The following is a 9,348-nucleotide window of genomic DNA, read 5'->3' on the forward strand; positions in this document are numbered from 1 at the left end:
GGAGGTCCTTGCACTGGTGCTCTGGGATTTTTCTGCTGCCAGGAGTTCAAACTACCAGTTGAAGAACTCCATGAGAACCCTGGATGTCTCTATCCCAAAGAATTGAAATTACCACCTCCTTGGTAGTTGCCTCTGTTGAAGTTCCCCAATGCGTTGACTTCCTCGGCTGTAGCTTGACACTCATGTGTCGGGTGTCCCAATCCAAATATGTCACATCCCACATGTGGTTGATTTTGCACCAGAGCTAGCGTCAGTAGCTTGATGTCCTTAGCCATAGCTGTAATTTGGGCCTGCATTGCTACCGACGATTCTACTCGTTGCACCCCTGCTAATCTTGTTTGGTCCCCTTGATCAGTGGACCATTGTTCTACGTCTTCAGATAGTTCATTCAGAAGAGTGACAATCTCTTTAGGAGTTTTCTTCATCAGAGGACCTGCAACCGCACTATTCAGCAATCTCCTTGATGACAGGTTTAAACCGTCCCAGAAGTCCTAGAGTTGCATCCATCGCTCCATTCTGTTATGAGGGCACCTCCGCAATAACTCCTTGAATCTTTTCCATGCCTCGAACACTGTCTCCCCATCACTTTGGCTGAAATTGTGAATCTCTTTCCTCATTCGTCCAGACATAGCGACAGAGAAATATTTTTCTAAGAACTTGGTAGTCATCTCCTCCTACGTACGGATTGACCCAATGGGCAGACTTCTCAACCACTACTTTGCATTATCCTTATGAGAGAACGGGAATGCTATGAGGTAGATGGCATCATGTGATGCTCCATTGTAACGGAATGCATTCATAATTTCGTCAAAGTCCATCAGATGGTTGTTGGGATCTTCATTGGGTTTCCCTCTGAATATGCAATTATTCTGAATGGTCTGGATGACTCCCTGTTTGAGTCCAAAATTATTGGCATCAATGGGTGGGAGTCTCACACTAGACTAATGTTGATTATATATCGGTCTAGCATAATCTCCTAACGACCTCCTAGGTCTAGGAGCTGTATTTTCAAATTTATCTTCTATCACGTTTCGATTGGGATTGAACCTTCGCTCCACGTCGACCATTTTATCCGCAATTCTGGCTGCTTAAGCTGCTAACCATGTTTCCTGTTGCTGAGCCGCCTCTCTCACAACTAGGTCCACTACCTCTTCATTGTTTACCATTGTATTTTGAGTTGAAGGCTGACCCAACAACAATCCACTCAATCCTTTCTCTCTTCTCAACTTCCTCAGGTGCTTGTCTAACTCTGGGTCATATGGAACCAAGTCCTTTGAAGAGGATTGAGTCATACACCGCTGAACTTAACTTGTTGCCTGCACACAGATGAGAAGAGCGTAAAAAGAAAAATAAAATAAAGTTGTTCCTGAATTAGCACTGAAAATTAATTTAAACACTATTAATCGCCAATCCCCGGCAATGGCGCCAAAATTTGACGAGCGCAAAATACACACATAAATATGCTCGCTAGTCGAATATAGTATAATATAATATCGTATCCATAGGGATTGGATTTAAACAGTATTATCATAATTTGTAGCTATATTACTATCCAAGATGATTAACAATTTAGATTTATGTGATTTAAAACTAAAATTAACTAAGAGTCTAACTTATTGACGAATGACACTTGAACAAAAGTAAGCAAGGAAGATATCAATGGGAGAAAATAGGAATTGATTGGATAGGTGCAAGATAAATGTCTGGGAATTAACTCTAGTTAATTCACTTCTAATGTTCAAGTAAGTCTCTCGAATTCACTTAATTATCAGTTCAAACGTTTAGTAGAAACTCCTCTCTCGATTAAGTCTCAACCTCACAATATGAACCAATTTAAGCTCGGTGAAGATATGCAAGAATTCGTAGTGGATTGGTCTTTAGGAGAACCTCTCTCGACTATCCTCCTAACTAGGTTTAATCAATAATTCAACTAGCCTCTTTCGGTGACTAGGAAGAATTAATGAACTCAACCAACAATATAATGCAATGATATCACAAGTTATGCCTCTCTCGATTACATGAACATGTGAATATAGATGCAATAATTAAATCATCAAAATCGATTCACTAAATAAAAACTAGAGTTATAATCCACAAGCATACAATACACCAAATCCATCAAACCCTAAAGAGAACTACTCCATAGATATGGAGTAATTTGTCACACTATTGTCGTCACCGAGGATTGAATGATGAAATGCTTGTGCTCTTGCTTCTACCACTTCTCCTTAGCCTCCTTAGGTCTTAGATGTGTCAAATCTCCAGAAATAATATTTTTCCATGTATACATACCAAGTAGGGTCGGGACCCAAGCGAAAACATCTTTTTCTACGCGAAATAGGACACTTTCCGGCATTGGACGTGCGTGGCCGCGCACCTAGGAGTGTGCTTGTGCATATGGCCGCGCACCTAGGAGTGTGCTTGTGGATATGTCCGCGCACTTTGGACAATATTCTGCCTAACTTGCGTGCCCAGTGCGCGCTCGCACACCTGTGTGGCCTCTGAACTTTGCCAATTTCTGACATAAAATTACACTACTACGTCGCACTAGTGTATTTTTTCAGCAGTTGATTCTTCCTTGAATTTTGACATCCAACAGTGATCCTCGACCCCCGAACACGATCCTGGCTTATTTCTTTGGGCTTTTACTCAGACTTCAAAGCTCCAAATAACTAGATTTAGTTCCACAATATCTATATAGCTCGAAATCACTCCTAGAAGGCATAAAATACATAATTAGTGCAAAACACTAGCGATTGAAAGCTCAACTCAATTAAAGTGCGATAAGAAACTAAAACACACAATTATAGCCTACCATCAACGTATCTTTGAAAATGATGGTAGAGTCTGGATGATGGTATGGTTATGAGGATGGTCATAAAGACCAAATGAATGTACCAAGCTAGATTGACATATCTTTGAAAAGGATAGTAGAGTCCGGATAATGGTATGGTTATGAGGATGGTCATAAAGACCAAATGAGTATGTGTATTTTGAAAGGTCCAAGGTTCAACACTAGTCAACTTGACTTTAGTCAGACAAAGAGAGCATAATAATGGACAACAAGTAGAGGGCAAATATCAGATAAAGAATACATACGATAGCAGATAAAGAATATACAACACACAATGAAGGGGTAACATACAAAGAATATGTAACAAGTAAAAGATATGGAAGGATTAATCCAGCTAAGCAAGCTACAAGATTATGTGTACAGAGACCTAGGACTTTTAAGAGTAGATTTACCTTGATTCAGACATGAGTTAAGGACAACTGCGAGATGGTACGTAGTTAATCTCGTCTGCCAATCTCTGAAACTAGAGAGTTTTGAAAGAAAGTTTGGAGGGGTGTAAAGTCAACCCTCGCATGACTTGTATGTGATTGTGTACGACTAAGTGTCGACAGAAAGGTGATGACAGTTCAATAAGGGAGCACCAAAGCATATGACTAAGGATATACAACATGGGCATCTGCGAAAGCATATACAATATAGGCATGTGTAAAAGCATATATAACTTGAGCATGACAAAGAATTTACAGTTTGAAGTGTGTGGAATATAATATACAACTTGGAGCAGACGCATTACAAAGAATATATCGCTTAAAGAAGCGAATATACCGCTTAAAGCACAAAATATACAACTTCAAGCAAAGAGTATACAACTTGAAACAAAGAATATACAACATGAAGAATATACGAGTTGTATCATGTGACAAAAAGAATAGAAATTGGAGTATTGGAGTGACAAGCTTGAAACATACACTTAAATTATGCTCGCTAATCAAATATAGTATAGTATAATATCGTATCCACAGGTATTCGAGTTACACAGTATTCTCATAGTCTCTAGCTCGATTGCTATCCAAGATTGATCAATAACTAAGAATCTTAAGCTATTGACTAATGACAATCGAAACAAGGAACAAGCAAAGAAGGTTATCAATGGGAGAAGATAGAGTTTTGATAGGATAGATGCAAGATAATTATTTGGGATCTAACTCTAGATAATTCACTTCTAATGTTCAAGTGAGTCTCTCGAATTCACTCAATTATTAGTTCAAACGTTTAGTATAAACTCCTCTCTCAATTAAGTCTCAACCTCACTAGATGAACTAATTTAAACTCGGTGAAGATATGCAAGAATGCATAGTGGATTGGTCTTTACGAGAACCTCTCTCGATTATCCTCCTAACTAGGTTTAATCAATGATTCAACTAGCCTCTTTCGATTACTAAGAAGAATTAATGAACTCAACCAACAATATAATACAAAGATATTACAAGTTATGCCACTCTCGATTACATGAACAAGTGAATATAGATGCAACGATTAAATCATCCAAAAATGATTCAATACATAAAACTAGAGTTATTATCTACAAACAAATATCAATACACCAAATCCATCAAATCCTAAAGGGAACTACTCCGTAGACATGGAGTAATTCATCATAAATATGATAAAAAGATGGGAAAACATAAATTCAATCCAAACTCGGGTCTTGAGTGAGGAAAGAATGATGAAATCCTCGTGCTTTTGCTCCTCCAACTCCTCCTTAGATTCCTTAGGTCGAAAGTATGTCGAAAACTCCAGAAAATAACGTTTTTCTATGTGTTTATACCAAGTAGGGCCGGGCCCAAACGAATTCACCTTCTCCTAGCCGAAATAGGATTTTCACTCTGTAAACATTACTCAGGCACGCCGCATGGGGCGACGCGCCATGTGGGGCTTTAGTGGGGAAATCCATAGAGCTCAACTTCTGTCAAGCAGTAGGTTTGTTTACAGCCACGGTGCCTCACGCACCGCGGCAAGGAAGTTTTCTTAGAGTACGGATTAAATCTTGCTTTTTGACGTACTGACTTGATCCTCGACCCCCGAACATGATCCCGGCTTAATCCCTTGGGCTTATACTCAGATTTCAAAGATCCAAATAGCACAAATTAGCTCCGTAACATCTACATCACTCGAAATCACTCCTACAGGGCATAAAACACACAATAAGTACATAACACTAACAATTAAAGCTCAAACACAATTAAAGTGGAGTGAATCAAACTACACTTAAACCATTGCTCATCCTCGAGCAATCAAACTACACTTTATATAAACACGACCTTTTTAAACAACTGTCCTGACTCATCACACCAAGAATATTTAAATTAGATTAAGCACAATACTGTAACATCCTCGCCACAAGATTTGACTCAAAAGTACCATACATTATTCAAAACTCTCTCACTTACTAAAACATAGAGGTAAACGACATTACCTTTCCTTCATGAATCAAGTGCCTTCACACAACAACAGAGAGTAGTTTCACACACAATAAAATTTAAGAACAATCAGGAATTTCTAATAGAAAGAATTTTGCTCACTCTCAGAAACAATATTCATATGTCACAAAAGACGTACCATAGGCTTGCCCATAGTGTACTACCATACTAATTGAGCTCATTCACTCAAGGATCAAGTAGGACTTTATTTGGTTGTAATGTAAGCTGCAGGACGGGTATGATACATTTAGATATAAGAGTGACTACACCTCCCTAAGCACTTTAATACATATACCTTAACCATTCAAAACCCCACACTTATGTCAAACCATCAATATACATTAACTCCCTACTTATTTAAGCACAATTACATCAAGAGTTACCACTTATCAAAGAATATTTGCACAACAATATAACTAATTATTTTCCATTCTTTTCTTATCCAATTCAAGTGGCTCTTACTTTTTCACAACATTGCACCTTTCTCCTTATTTCAATAGTTCCACTCAAAAGCCAACCCAACCACCCCACACTTCAACTTTTACAAAGTTCATAACAAATTCAAGTGCTCAAGAGGGGTACAAGGTTCAAATAGATGGTCAATTCTACAAATAGGTAAGTCTTGTAATGTGGTTGCCAACGGAACAGGATTACAGGCTCAAAGGGGTTAACTAAGATACATTGCAATTAGGTGGGCAAAAGCATATATCTGGCTCAACAAAGAAACGCCTATATTACTTCCAAGACTGAATAAAACTACTATTTCACTGTGCAAACACATGGGGCAAGCTCTAGACATCAAATGCATTGCACAAAATAACACAAAACCTCACACACACATGACACATAACTCACTTAGGATTGGACTCATCAAGACACTATAGTTAAAGCAGTTAAGCAAAGTTAAGATCATATAATTTAAGGTACTTATACAAGAGTCAAAAACTGAGCCTAAGCGTCACAACTAAAGCACTCACTATTCTCAAGGTATAGCAAAGTCAAGAGATATTGATTTCATTTCAAATCATAGAACACGGTTTTATACTTCTACCGAAAATAAAAACTAACTATACCCGGTTCAAACAAAACCCTTGAAAAAGAACCGCAACACAAAGAAAAACCAAGAGGGAATTATTACACAACCTAACAAAAGAAAATCTTTTTGGTCTTTTTCCTTCGACTTTAATCCCTCAAGAAACCTGTCGATATGATATCTATCGTCAGGTAAAATTGAAAATTTTAATTTTTTTTTTATGTTTTTTCACTTTTTTCTATCTCTAACTACTACAACTAAAAAAAAGAAAACTAAACTAATCTACATACAACATAAAAATATCCCCCACCCCACACTTTAAGTTGTGGCATGTCCCATGACACAATTAAAAAAATATAAGGTAAAGGAAACTTCTCTGAATATCTAGTCGGGGTCTGAGTCGAAGGCGGGCTCCGTTACTCGCGCCCGAACTAATACACACATCCATGCAAACAACTTCTTCTTAGCCTTCTTGGTGTACACCCCACACTTATCTTTCTCACTCACTGCAGCCTTCTCTTTCGACCCCTTCACTTTCCACTCAACACTTGCAGCTGGTTTTTCCTTTTGTGCCCATTTTTCTACATCCATCTTGAAAGTTACAGTCTCCTCAACCACTCTAAGCATGCATTTTCTTTCTTATATATCTAAGATATCTCTGCCCGTTGCTAATAATGGTCTTCCTAGGATGAGGGGGACCTCCTTGTTCTCTTTCATCTCCACCACTATAAAATCCACAGGAAATACAAACTTATCTAGCCGAACTAACACATCTTCAACTATCCCCTCGGGTATTAGAGTCGTTTGGTCTACCAACTACAAAGATATTGGTGCAGACCTTATCTCTCCAATATCCTTCTCCAGTTTCCTGTAAATAGATAAAGGCATTAAATTAATTGAGGTACCATAATCACATAAAGACTTTTCAAAATTAATAGTGCCTAAAGAGCAAGGTATAGTAAAACTTCCTGGATCTCCACACTTTTATGGGAGTTTATTTTGCAATATCGCGCTGCAATGCTCTGTGAGCTTGATCACTGAGGTTTCTTCTATCCTCCTCTTCTTTGTCAGGACCTCCTTCAAGAATTTGGCATAAGCCGGCATTTGTAAGAGCACTTCTGTGAATGGTAAGTTCACATGAACCTGTTTCAACATATCCAAAAATCTCTCAAACTGCTTGCCCAGCTTTTCTCTATATAGCTTTTGGGGAAAAGGTAAAGCAGGCATATGTTTGCTCTCTTCAGGTTCCTCCCTTCTCGAATCTTCTTTCTTCTCCTTTTTCTCAGCCGCCTTCTTGCCTTTCTTCTTCTTCTCAACATCACTTTTCAGCTGCTCCCCACTTTCTTTTTCAAGTTCCACATCTCTTTGGACTGGGGTGGGATCTTTCAATACTTTCCCACTTCTCAAGGTTACATCATTCACTGTTTCTTTGGGGTTTCTTTCAGTATCAGCGGGAAGAGTACATGGGACTCTCTCAGATAATATTGTTATAATCTTTCCCACTTGCTTCTATAGATTTCGAATTGCTGCCCCTTGTAATTCAAATCTTTCATCAGTTTTCACAATAAAGTCCTTCATGAGATCTTCTAGACCAGGATGATTGGGTTGTTGTGGCTAAAACTACTGCCTTTGCTGATTCACAAAACCCGGGGCTCCTTGTCCCTGGAATTTGAGTTGTTTTAGTGCCATGCATTTGCAGTGCCCCCGGGTGAACTCCATGAAAAATCGGGATGATTCTGACCCATTGCATTAAAATTATAATTTCCCACAACATTCACTTCCTCAGTTGAGGCTTGACACTCATGAGTAGGGTGTCCTCTTCCATATATGTCATAAGCCGCATGAGGTTCACTCTCTATCGTGGCTAAGGTCAGCTTCCGTATTTCCTTAGCCATAGCATCAAGATGTACTTGCACAGATGTATTAGCATCCACTTGATGAACACCACTTGATCTTCTTCTTTCAGCACTCTCAGAGGGCCACTGATTTGCATTTTCAGATAACTCATCAAGAATTACAACTATCTCCTCTGGAGTCTTCTTCATCAATGGGCCTCCAGCTGCATTGCTCAATGTTCAACGTGAGGCCGACGTCAATCCATCCCAAAAGTCCTGGAGTCGCATCTAGAGTTCAATTCTGCTACGTTGACACTTTCTGACTATCTCCTTAAACATCTCCCATGCTTCAAAAACAGTTTCAACCTATTTCTGGCAGAAGTTATGGATTTCTCTTCAAAACTTGCCCGTCTTAGTAATGGAGAAATATTTATCAAGAAATTTTCTGGTAGATCATCCCATGTTACAATCGACCCAGTCGGCAGGCTTCGAAGCCACTACTTTGCATCATCTTTAAGTGTAAAGGGGAATGCCCTTAAGTACACTGCATCTTGTAACACCCCTATCACGACCCAAATAGATGGGCCGCGATGGGCACCCAGTACCTTACTCAACCGAGTACCAACATAATGTATCTTTCTTATTACATCATCATAGGTAAGTGGGCCAGAATGGGAAACATGAGATAACCAGAGTAAACATGAGGGAATACCGGACATAGAATGACCCAACATGATATAGAAACTCATACCTGTGACATACGGGCCTATAAGGCCAATGTAATCCTTTATATACTTAAAACATAGGCCGATAAGGCCATACAAGTATCCGTATACATGACATCTGTCTACAAGCCTCTAAGAGTACACAATTATCCTAAAGGTCGGGACATGGCTCCGCCATACCAAACAATACATATCCAAATCATACTGACCAAACAAGCAACTCCGGAGTAAATGGAGCACACCAACATCTTCCGCTGAGCTGATAGCCTACTTGGAGGACTCTCGACCTGTCTATCGAGACCTGCGGGCATGAAACACAGCGTCCCCAAGCAAAAGGGATGTCAGTACAAATAATGTACTGAGTATGTAAGGAATTAAAATCAGTAAATAATAGATATGAGAGAAACATGGAGTAAAAGACTCGACAAGTAAGTCCGAATAACTCCGTGAATCATTAATATTTATAATGTCATGCATATGC

The 9,348-nt window shown here is 39.0% G+C and overlaps 1 pseudogene; it reads left to right on the forward strand.

The window, feature by feature from the left end:
• Positions 1-8,448: 8,448 nt before the first annotated feature.
• On the forward strand, positions 8,449-8,547 carry LOC142164481 (small nucleolar RNA R71; annotated as a pseudogene).
• Positions 8,548-9,348: the final 801 nt, after the last annotated feature.

The sequence above is a fragment of the Nicotiana tabacum genome, chromosome 9, assembly GCF_000715075.1.
Source record: "Nicotiana tabacum cultivar K326 chromosome 9, ASM71507v2, whole genome shotgun sequence".
Lineage (NCBI taxonomy): Eukaryota > Viridiplantae > Streptophyta > Magnoliopsida > Solanales > Solanaceae > Nicotiana > Nicotiana tabacum.